Source organism: Crocodylus siamensis, chromosome 13 (assembly GCF_052110815.1).
Source record: "Crocodylus siamensis isolate JL-2025a chromosome 13, ASM5211081v1, whole genome shotgun sequence".
NCBI lineage: Eukaryota > Metazoa > Chordata > Crocodylia > Crocodylidae > Crocodylus > Crocodylus siamensis.
This window is the reverse complement of record NC_143407.1, coordinates 16,354,020-16,364,134: the sequence shown is the minus strand read 5'-3', so window position 1 is coordinate 16,364,134 and position 10,115 is coordinate 16,354,020. Positions and strand designations below refer to the sequence as shown.

Sequence of the window (10,115 nt, the reverse complement as noted above, 5' to 3'; positions counted from 1 at the left end):
GAAAAGTGGGCATGCAGCTGGGGCTCCCAGCTGCATGCCTGCTTTTTAAAGGTGCAGAGTGCAGTGAGCCTGACATTGGGAAGCCTTTCCCTGATGTTGCGCTCAAATCCCCCAGACCTCCAGAAAGTGGACATGCTTCTGGGAGTGTGTTACCCTTTCCAGAAATGTAGGACAAGTGCCAGGAACACAAAACTGAGGAAGAACCTTTGACGTCAGGGGTGGGCAGGGAGGGAGTGCCTTGGAGTTTGAGAGCTAGACTCCCCATGGAGGTGGGCCAAATAAAGACCAGTAAAGAGGAATTAACAGAAGTGATAGTGAAAGCTGCCCCCTCAGTGCCAGACAGCGCAGTAATTCCTGCCCTTTGGGACATCCTGAAATTCTGTGGCTTGGATTTCCCTGAGAAAAGTTACAGAAATTGTGCTTGGATCTAGCATTTCTGAAAAGGGTAACACATGTCCTCCTTGTGGACACACATGGCCCCTGTGGAGATAAGGTGGTCTGGGGAGAGAGTTTGGTCACAACTTTCAGAGGGCTTCAGAGGGCTTCCTTGTTCAGGAAGGGTGCAGGCCATTGGGAAAGCTGGACAATCTGACCTAGGCTCAGTGGTATGCTCCGGTCTCCGCATGGTGCTCCTGCAACCCATGGCAGCAGGACAGCCAGGGAATCTGTCCCTCAGGCTTGGAGGTCTCAGTGGCTAGGGGCAGACATTCAAAAATCTGGAGCCTGAATTGATTCAACCTTTGCAAGTTAGTCCAACCTGCCTAGGTTGAACCAGTGTGTAACAGGGCAAACATTCTCTCTGGACTGAGGAAATGCAAGCACACGCTCAGGGCAGCACCTGGTGGAATAAATCCCCTCCTGCTGGGATGGAGCTAGCCCCAAGGATGCTGCTCTGAGTGCAGACTGAGTGGCAGCTACGGCCAGGTTGTGCAGACCCAGCTGTGGTGCCCTGAGGGCAGAGCAGGGAATAAAACACTGGTAACTTGCGGTACCTGCCTCCTCCACCCAGAGGCCCTGCAGGCAGCATCTGGCCCTGCTCCCACCCCTGCCCTGCTGCTGAAACAGCAAGTGGGGAGCAGACCCTGTCCCTGTTTCTTCAAGCATCAGCCTCTTCCTGGTGGGAGCTGCGATGCAGGACTGGTAGAGCTGCTGCAGAGCGTGGTGGCACTGTGAGAGGCTTGCAGGGCTTATGCTCCCCATTATGACAGGAGCAGCTGCCCCCAACAAGGGCCCTGTCCCTTCCTGCTGCAGTGGCAGGGCAGGGACATGGCCAGAAAGTGCCCTTCAGGAGGGGGGCAGACACGGAAGTTATTCCTCCTCCCTCCGGCGTTCAGTGGAGGGGACAGCAGGAGGCCTATTCTGCCACAGGGAGAGAGTGCAGCGGCGACAGCGGGCAGACCCAGCTGCCAGTGCAGGCAGAGGGGAGACTAACTCTCCTCCCTGCCCCCTTTGCCTTGGGGGCCATGATGCCCTCCTGCTACAGCAGTGAGGGGGCAGTGCCCAGCAGACCTGGCTCAGGTCCCTATCTGTGGAATAGAGAGCGGGGAATTAAACCCTTCTCTGGCCAGACCCCCGGCTCCTGCCTGTCCCTGCTCCAGCTAGGAGCAGAGGAGTGGGGCCTGCCTGGCTGGGCTGGAGCAGAGAGCGCAGCCCACAGAGCATGTCAGGATGCTGGGGGAGTCTGGTTTAACTTAAACCAAGAAGGGGTCTGGGACAGATATTGCATGAACCAGTTTGAGCCAAACCAGTTAACCAGATTTATCTTAAACTGGTTTCAGCCATTTTGTGCACTGAACGTCTGGTCTGTTACAGATCTAAACCAGTTTCTGATCACTTAAACTGGTTTATGTGTAATGTCTGTCCCTAGCTAGGGTGAAGAGTTAGGCAAGCTGTGGGTGGTGCATTTCATTCTTTGGCCTTGCCCCTTCTATGTGCAGTGGGTGTTTCCCCATAGGCTGCCCTGGTCCAGCCCTTCTCTGCCTGGAGATAAAAGGGCAGGGAGCAGGCTGCCATGGGAAGAGGAGCAGAAGATGACAGGTGAGATGCTGGTGTATATAATGCTTACTTTTTCTTGAGAAGAGCTATAGGAGGAACAGGAGGGAGCTGCACTCTGAGTGCGCTGAGACGTTCCTGACTGTTCCTTAGCATAGTCTTTGTGACAGCTTCCCTTTTCTGTCCTGGTCTAGTGCTGGGCATTGTCTTTGCTCTGTGTCGTGCATTCTGTCTCTGGCAGTTTTGCAGTCCTGTTGGGCAGTGGTGTAGTAAATGAAACCATGGAGCTCCATGATTATATGCTGTTTCCTTTCTCCAGGTCTTCTGAGGTGTCTCTCTGATGCCTGCATTGCTTGGTCAGGTTTCCTGTACTATTGGGCAAGGGAGGCTTCCAACTCCCATCTGTACATCAGAGCCTGCCTTCAGTGTGCATCACTGCAGCTTCAGGAAGCCTTGTTGTGGGGTGGGACTAGCAGCTGTAGGAGGATCAAATATTGTCACCACAGCTGCCAGCCTGAAATGATCAAAATCATGAGACAGGCTCCAGATTTTGTGGGATGGGCTAAAAAACATGAGATTAAAACAGTAACCCAGTTGGGTCTCTGCAGCTTGGGCTCTGAGCTGCAGGTTGAATTTGCAATGTGTTCTCAAGCTTTTCCTTGTAATAGGCAGGACTAGCATTAACACTCTATATAGTACATGTGTGTCTACGTGAAATGCACCTGAGAGTGTCAGGTAATCACATGACTCCAGGAGCTGGGGATAGGACGCCTCACATATTATGAAAGATTTGTGCATGGTTTGCGTTGCCCTTATTGATCACACTGAATGGCCTTGGCCTCCACAGAGGGCCTTGCGCACTGGGTTGTGGGCCTACTGTAACCACACAGCTGGTACCTCTCCCTATGAGAGAGATGAGTGACGGCTTCTTTGATTGTCTTTGCCTGTCGTGCCTTGGCACTTGCAGGGCAGAATAGCCCTATACCACTCCATCTCAGTTCAGGAGCTTGCTTTGAGCAGTGTGGGGCAGAGTGGAGCTGTAGTGTGACTGTAATGCTTCAGCTGATCTCTGCTGCTGGATGACAGATGCAAAGGGAACAAATGAAGCTCATTATAGATCAGAGCCAACCCTGGGGATCATTCTGATCCCTGGGTTTCTCTATGGGCAGGAACGTACAAAGCAGTGCTTGCTGCCACCTTGTCTCCTGCTGCAATAGGCACTGCCTGGCCACAGCCCAGAGCAAGGGAGTCTTACACAAGCTTCTCAAGCCAGCAGGTTGCTATATAAACTTACCCTGCCCCTTCCTGAGCACAGTCAGATGGACAGTATGTTTCTGTTGAGACTGGCTCCTCTGAGTCTGAGCTGGGGATAACTGTCCTAGCCCAAGCGAACAGCAGTCATGTCAGAAATTTTAGGTGCTTTGCAAATGTAATTTTGGCTGTGTATTGGTCAGCCTTGGATCTGCAGTGTAGTGTGGGACACGTCATCTTCCAATCCAGGTCTTATGAGACAGTGGAGCCCATGAGGCAATGCTTTGGGGGACTGCACTGTTAAACAGAAGTTCCAGAAAATGCATTCTGACTCTGTGAATGGGCTGGATGGAGAGTTGGATATTTTTGTGGTTAAAGCTGAGGTTAAGGACTGAAAGTCATTTCCTGGTCCTGGTGTAGATTTCTGTAGGGGTTGGCTAAACCATTTATTTTCTCTGTATCTTACATTTTCCCTCTTGTTTGTTCCATGATAAGGTCTTTGAGATGAAGACTGTCTTCTAGTGTGTACCCATGCAGTGCCTGGCATAGTGGGACCTGAAGCTCACTAACTATATAGGGACATCGCTGTAATACTAGTACTACTGACTCATGTAGTACCTTTGATTTTTGACCTGTTGTGAACTGGCCAGGAATAAATTCAGGCTAGATATTTGAAGGTTTGTCAGTCTCAGAGGGTTGTGGTTCTGGAAAAGCTGCCAGGAGGAATATTGGGGACAGAAAATGCCCTCATTTAAAATCAATCTTGATCAGTTTGTGAAAGGGATAATTTGATGAGGTGGCTTGCAATAGCAGAAGGCTGGAGTCAGTGACCCAAGAGGTCCCTTCTGGTCCTATGTCCGACATTGCTAAGATCTGCTCTTCCACTAACAACACAAGTGACAGAAGCCATACCCTGTTCCTGCAAGATACTGGCAGGGTTTTTAGGAGTTTTAAATATTTGTTTTGCATTTGTCCTGAATTATAGGCAATTTTAAGAGTCTTGGACATAAAACTCAAGTAACTGCCTGGCCAGTAGACATTTTACTTGATAGGGCCACGACTCAAAGCAGACAACAAAAAGTGAGCAAAGAGATGGCAGGGAGAGTCACATAAAATTAGGGAAAGCAAGCTGGAGATAAACAAAGCCTGCCTATCAGTTTGTTGATAACAAGGCTGCTCCCATCTGTCATCCCAGAACTTTGCAGTAGCCTTTCCTCCAAGTGACTTAAAAAGAATAACTTCCAGCAGCCTCAGAGCACAGGTCTCCTCCTTCAATCTGCCACAGACTGATCGACTAATTGCTCCCACTGTCGTAGCAGTGACTCCCCACCTAACTCATTCCAGTCATCCTGTTCTTAACAGTGGCTACCTGTTATCATATTAAAAGCACTCCACGACCCTCTCTTTAACAGACAGTTGGGCTTCAGAAACAGCTTATGCTTTATGCTTGGCAGCAGCACTTGTATTCCTTTCCTTCCTTCCTGTTCACCCCCTGTATCTGGGCCTGGTTTCTGCTACACGTAGAACAGGACTGTTGAGGGTCACAGCCTAACAAAGAAGATGGCTTAGGCAGGACATGATTTAATACCTGATGATGGCCCTTTCCACTTGTTCTTGGACACTTCTTTTAGCTTCTGTATTTTCAGTGCTGACACTTTTACAGTGAACTCCTGATCCTCATGGAGATAAAGCTGCCCTCAGAGCTCTTTAGGGAAAGAAGGGAGAAGGAGGGGAGGGGAGCTGTGGTAGAGATAAATGCTTTTCACTCTGCTGAAGCAGCCCAACACATCGAAAAGGAGTGATATAACAGCTTTTCTGCTGTTCTCAGGCAATAATGAGAGGCAGTATCATCCGAGCAGACTGGGTGAGGCCCACACATTTTATGTACTGGGCTTCAGTTTCCTCTTCCACTGGCTGTCTCCATTGGCTGCAAGGGTGTTTCTCCTAGCCTACTAAGGTACAAATGAGATTAGGACTAAGATGCTGTACACCTTCAGGGCTGAAAACACCCTCTCATTTCTGAAGAGCCATTACATTCTCATCCAATGGGAAAGGCAGTTTGGAGCTGGGGGGTCACAGGTCTCCGCAGATGATGGTGTCACAACTCCTGGTATTAAGTAATTTTGCCAGGTGAGTAAAATCTATGTGTTCTTCGCATTTACCACTAATAACCTAGGGTATTTCTGCTTCTTTCCAGAGGTGAAGCCATGTATCACCCTCTTAGGATTCCTGGTAACCCTGAGTCTGTTACAGGTGTCTGGCTCCTCATATGGTATTGTCCCCTTCCTCTTCTTCCTGATACTCTCGGCTTACGATACATTTTTTGCTTTATACTTTGAGTTAAAGGGTACAAAGTTAAAACCTTGGGTACAAAGTTAAAACCTTTTACATTGAGCCAGATCCTATTCCATTGTGCTTGAGTCCCAAATTAACAGCGAATACGTCTGTTGTATCACATGTCATCTTAGTCCTAAAACTATCACAAACATCAGGGAGGAGGATGAATGCGCACCCACCCATGGGTTTTCAGAGGCTTGAGCAGGGTGGGCTAGGATCATAGTGAGGAGTAAAAATACTACTTGGTGTAACAGGATATGGCCTAAGATATAAAATGTGGGGGAGAATGACAGTACTAAGGGACCCTGAACTGTGTGGTTACCTAGGGTAAGAAGAGAGGTCAGACAGTGTTGGAATGGATGCAGGCTTGGGAAGGGGATGTGGCCTAGTCCCCGACTAGCAGACTGATTTGTGGGGAGAACTGATGGGAAGTCCTCACATCCCATTCTTTTGACCAGGTATTTCTGGGAAGCTGTCGGATCCATGCATTCTTGACAACATCAATAAAGCCAAGCACCTGGTGGATGCAGCATATAAGCATGCACGGCAGAGGTGAGTTCCCTGCTTACAGCCTTTTTGCATCTTATATAGTTCCACTAGGAGGTACTGCCAGGGATTTGAGGGTCCTTGGTTACAGAGCAAATGTTGCAATGGTTGAAATCTATCTTGGGGTAAGAAAAAATCCTCTGCATACAATGGGTTGTAATTTAATATTTGACCCTAAAGGAGTGCTGGGGCCTGCGCAGCCTGGGGGTCCTTGACATCATTTCCAGGGTGCTGGGGCACTATGCAACAACAGTGCTGTTAGGCATGCAAACACAATTCACTGGATAAACCCAGAGATTTCAAATAGGAATCCACAGTGTCAAAAACATGCTGACCTATTCTGGTCTTTCTGGGTGCATCTCCACACGCAGGGGTGTGCATTTGTAATATGGAAAAAATTAGCAGCGTAAATTTGTGCCAGTAGTTTTTGCTATTGTGCATGCCCCTGCACATGGATTTGGTGTGGGGCAAAATGTCCCACTTGAAGGAAACTGCCATTTCCACACTCGTCCTGGCTCCTGGTGTGCTGGAGGAGCTAGGGAACAACTACAGAAGGGGAGACGCTCTGGCCAGTAGCCAAAGTGTCTCCTGGGAGGACCAAGCCTCTGTGCCTGCCAGTGCATGCTCCTGGAGTGTGTGCTGCACCACTTTTTTGGTGTGGTTTATTTTTTTTGCTTCTGGGATTTCCTGGTAGCAAATTTTGCCCCCATATTGCAAATTTGCAGCATGAGCCACATTTTAACATGCCAGGTGTTACTTTGTGAGTAGAAACTAATTAAAAGTAATCCTTTAAGAAATCTCATCTTTTGAGTCACAGGTGTTTCTGAATCATTCTAGCTAACTGATGGCTTATTAACAAATATGCTTTCAGCATAGTTGACACACATTGACAAGTCTAGGGGTGCATCTGTGCGTTGCCATATGGCAATGTTGCTATGGCGCTGTGCTTTAGTACTTCCTTGTGGAAATATTAAAGCACAGTGCAGTAACTACCCATACTGTGCTGTGCTTGCAGTACATGGTTATATTTCTCTGCTATGTCACTGTAGCAATGTAGTAAAACAGGGGAGCGTGCCACTATGGTGACATAGCTACCAATTACATGTAGACCCATGTGAACACTATGTCATTGTAGCATGTCACTACGTTGCCATAGGGTGACATGTAGATGTGCCCTAGGAGTAGGCTTGTTTTAGGAGATTAGGTCAAAGTTCTTCAATATTATTAAAACTGTTACTTAAATGGAGTTAAGGATGGGAGGAGAAATGAGTAATTTATAGGAAAAATAAAAACATTGCAGGGATATTGTAGCTCTAACAGGAGAGATTACCAATCCAGAAAATTTGGGGTTAGTTATAGTGAAATCCAAACAGATCACTCTTGTTCTTTTTCTAGTCTTCTTCCACTTTGTATGAAATACTTAAATATTCATTGGAGCAGGGACTGAAATTAAGGTTTTCAAATGAGTGTCCTAATCAGTGTATTAGAGTCATATTCATATACATACACATATTCATAGTCTCTCTCTCTCTCTCTCTCTTCCTGACCTAATGAATATGCAGGTGTTTTTATCTGCTTCAGTGGGTTCCTCTACACGTGCACATTTACTATGCAGTAACCAAAATTACTGTGCAGCATGGGCATGCGTCTACATGTGCGTGCCCATACTGCACATTAAATACAGTGACTTTTGCCAGCTTGAGCGTAAATTTGATACCTGCATGATATGTGTATGGGTGTATGTGTGTATCATGCAGGTATCAATTTTATGTCTGACTGGTTACTGCCTAATAATGTATGTGTATCATAGAGTCATAGAAAATTAGGGTTGGAAGAGACCTCAGGATGTCATCTAGCCCAACCCCCTGCGCAAACCGGGACTAGCCTCAGCTAGAACATCCCAACCAAAGCTTTGTCTAGCCTGGTTTTGAAAACCCCCAAGGATGGAGCTTCCACCACCTCTCTGGGTAACCTGTTCCAGTGTTTTACTACCCTCCTAGTGAGAAAATTTTTCCTAATATCTAACCTGAACTTCCCTTGTTGCAGCTTGAGACTGCTGCTCCTTGTTCTGTCATCTGCTACCACTGAGAACAGTCTATCTCCATCCTCTTTCAAACCCCCCTTCAGGTAGCTGAAGTTGGCTATTAAGTCTCCTCTCAGTCTGCTCTTCTCTAGACTAAATAAGCCCAGTTCCCTCAGTCTTTCCTCATAAGTCATGTCCCCCAGCTCCCTCACCATTTTGTTGCCCTCTGCTAGACTTTCTCCAATTTGTCCACGTCCTTTCTGTAGTGGGGGCCCCAAAACTGAACACAGTACTCAAGATGTGGCCTCACCAGTGCTGAATAGAGGGGAATAATTACTTTCCTTGACTACTAGCAACACACCTATCAATGCAGCCCAGTATGCTGTTAGCCTTCTTGGCAACCAGGGTACACTCCTGGCTCATATTCAGCTTATTATTCACTGTACCCCCAGGGCCTTTTCTGCAGAGCTGCTGCCCAGCCAGTCAGCCCCCAGCCTGTGCATGGGATTGTTCTGTCCTAAGCGCAGGACTTTGCACTTGTCCTTATTGAACTTCATGAGATTCCTTTTGGCCCCATCCTCCGATTTGTTGAGTTCATTCTGAATCCTAGCCCTACCCTCCAGCCTATCTACTACTCCCCCCAGCTTGGTGCCATCTGCAGACTTGCTGAGGGTGCACTCTGTGCCACCTTCCAGGTCATTGATAAAGCCATTGAAAAGTTGATATTGGCTGCCACCTAGACATCGAGCCATTGGTTACTATCCACTGAGCCTGATGCTTCAGCCAGTTTTCTATCCACCTTACAGTCCATTCATCCATGTTTCCTTAGCTTGCCTGTGAGAATGCTGTGAGACCATATCAAACCCTTGCTAAAATTAAGGTACACCACATCCACCAGTTTCCCTGTATCCATGAACTAGTCACCTCATCACAGAAGGCAGTCAGGTTGGTCAGACATGACTTGCCCTTGGTTAATCCATGCTGACTGTTTCTAATCACCCTTTTCTCCTCCAAGTATTTAGAAATGGATTCCTTGAGGATCTGCTCCATGATTTTTCCAGGAACTGAGGTGATGCTGAGTAGTCTGTAGTTCCCTGGATCCTCCTTTTTCCCTTTCTTAAAGATGGTCACCATATTTGCCCTTTTTCCAGTAGTCTGGGCCCCCCTGATTGCCACAAGTTTTCAAAGATAATAGCCACAGGCTCTGCAATCACATCAGCCAACTCCCTCATCACCCTCTGATGCATTGCATCTGGTCTCATGGACTTGTACATATCTAGCTTTTCTAAATGCATCTTAACATGTTCTTCACCACTGAGGGGGGAAGGTGAGCAGCTCAAACTGTGCTGCCCAGTGCAGTAGTCTGGAAGCTGAACTTGCCTGTGAAGACTGAGGCAAAAAGGGCATTGAATACTTCAGCATGTTCTGCATCATCTGTCACCATGTTAGCCTCCCCATTCATTAAGGGACCCATGCTTTCCATTATTTTTCTCCTGTTGCTGACATACTTGTAAAAACCATTCTGTTACCTTTCATAGTCCTTGCTACCTGCAACTCCAGGTGTGCTTTAGCCTTCCTGATTTCATCCCTGCATGCCCAAGCAATATTCTTATACTCTCCCTAGATGTCTATCCAAGTTTCCACTTCTTGTAAGCTTCTTTTTTGTGTTTAAGCTCACCACAGAGTTTTCTGCTAAGCCAAACTGGTTACCTTCCGTATTTGCTATTTTTCATGGATATTGGGATGGTTTGTTCCTGTGTCCCCAGTAAGGTTTCTTTAAAGTACATCTAGCCATCTTGGACTCCTTTCCCCCTCAAACTGGCCTCCAAGGGGATCTTGCCCATCGGTTCCCCAAGGGAGTCAAAGTCTGCTATTCTGAAGTCCAGGGTCCATACTCTGCTGCTCTCCTTCCTTCCTTTTGTCAGGATCCTGAACTCAATCGTCTTGTGATCACTGCTGTCCAAAT

At 47.5% G+C, this 10,115-nt stretch overlaps 1 protein-coding gene across 2 annotated transcripts in view; it reads left to right on the top strand.

Annotated features, from left to right (window-relative positions):
* Positions 1-252: 252 nt before the first annotated feature.
* The window catches only part of LOC149854009 (myeloperoxidase-like), a 31,836-nt gene continuing 21,973 nt past the window's right edge, over positions 253-10,115 (top strand). Inside the window, exons 1-2 of one of the 2 annotated variants that reach the window (XM_090026092.1) lie at positions 253-5,515; positions 6,039-6,132. The gene's annotated coding sequence lies outside the window, so the exon portion shown is untranslated. Of the gene's footprint in view, positions 6,133-10,115 lie in introns of both variants that reach the window. The other variant, XM_090026091.1, reaches the window with a different exon arrangement.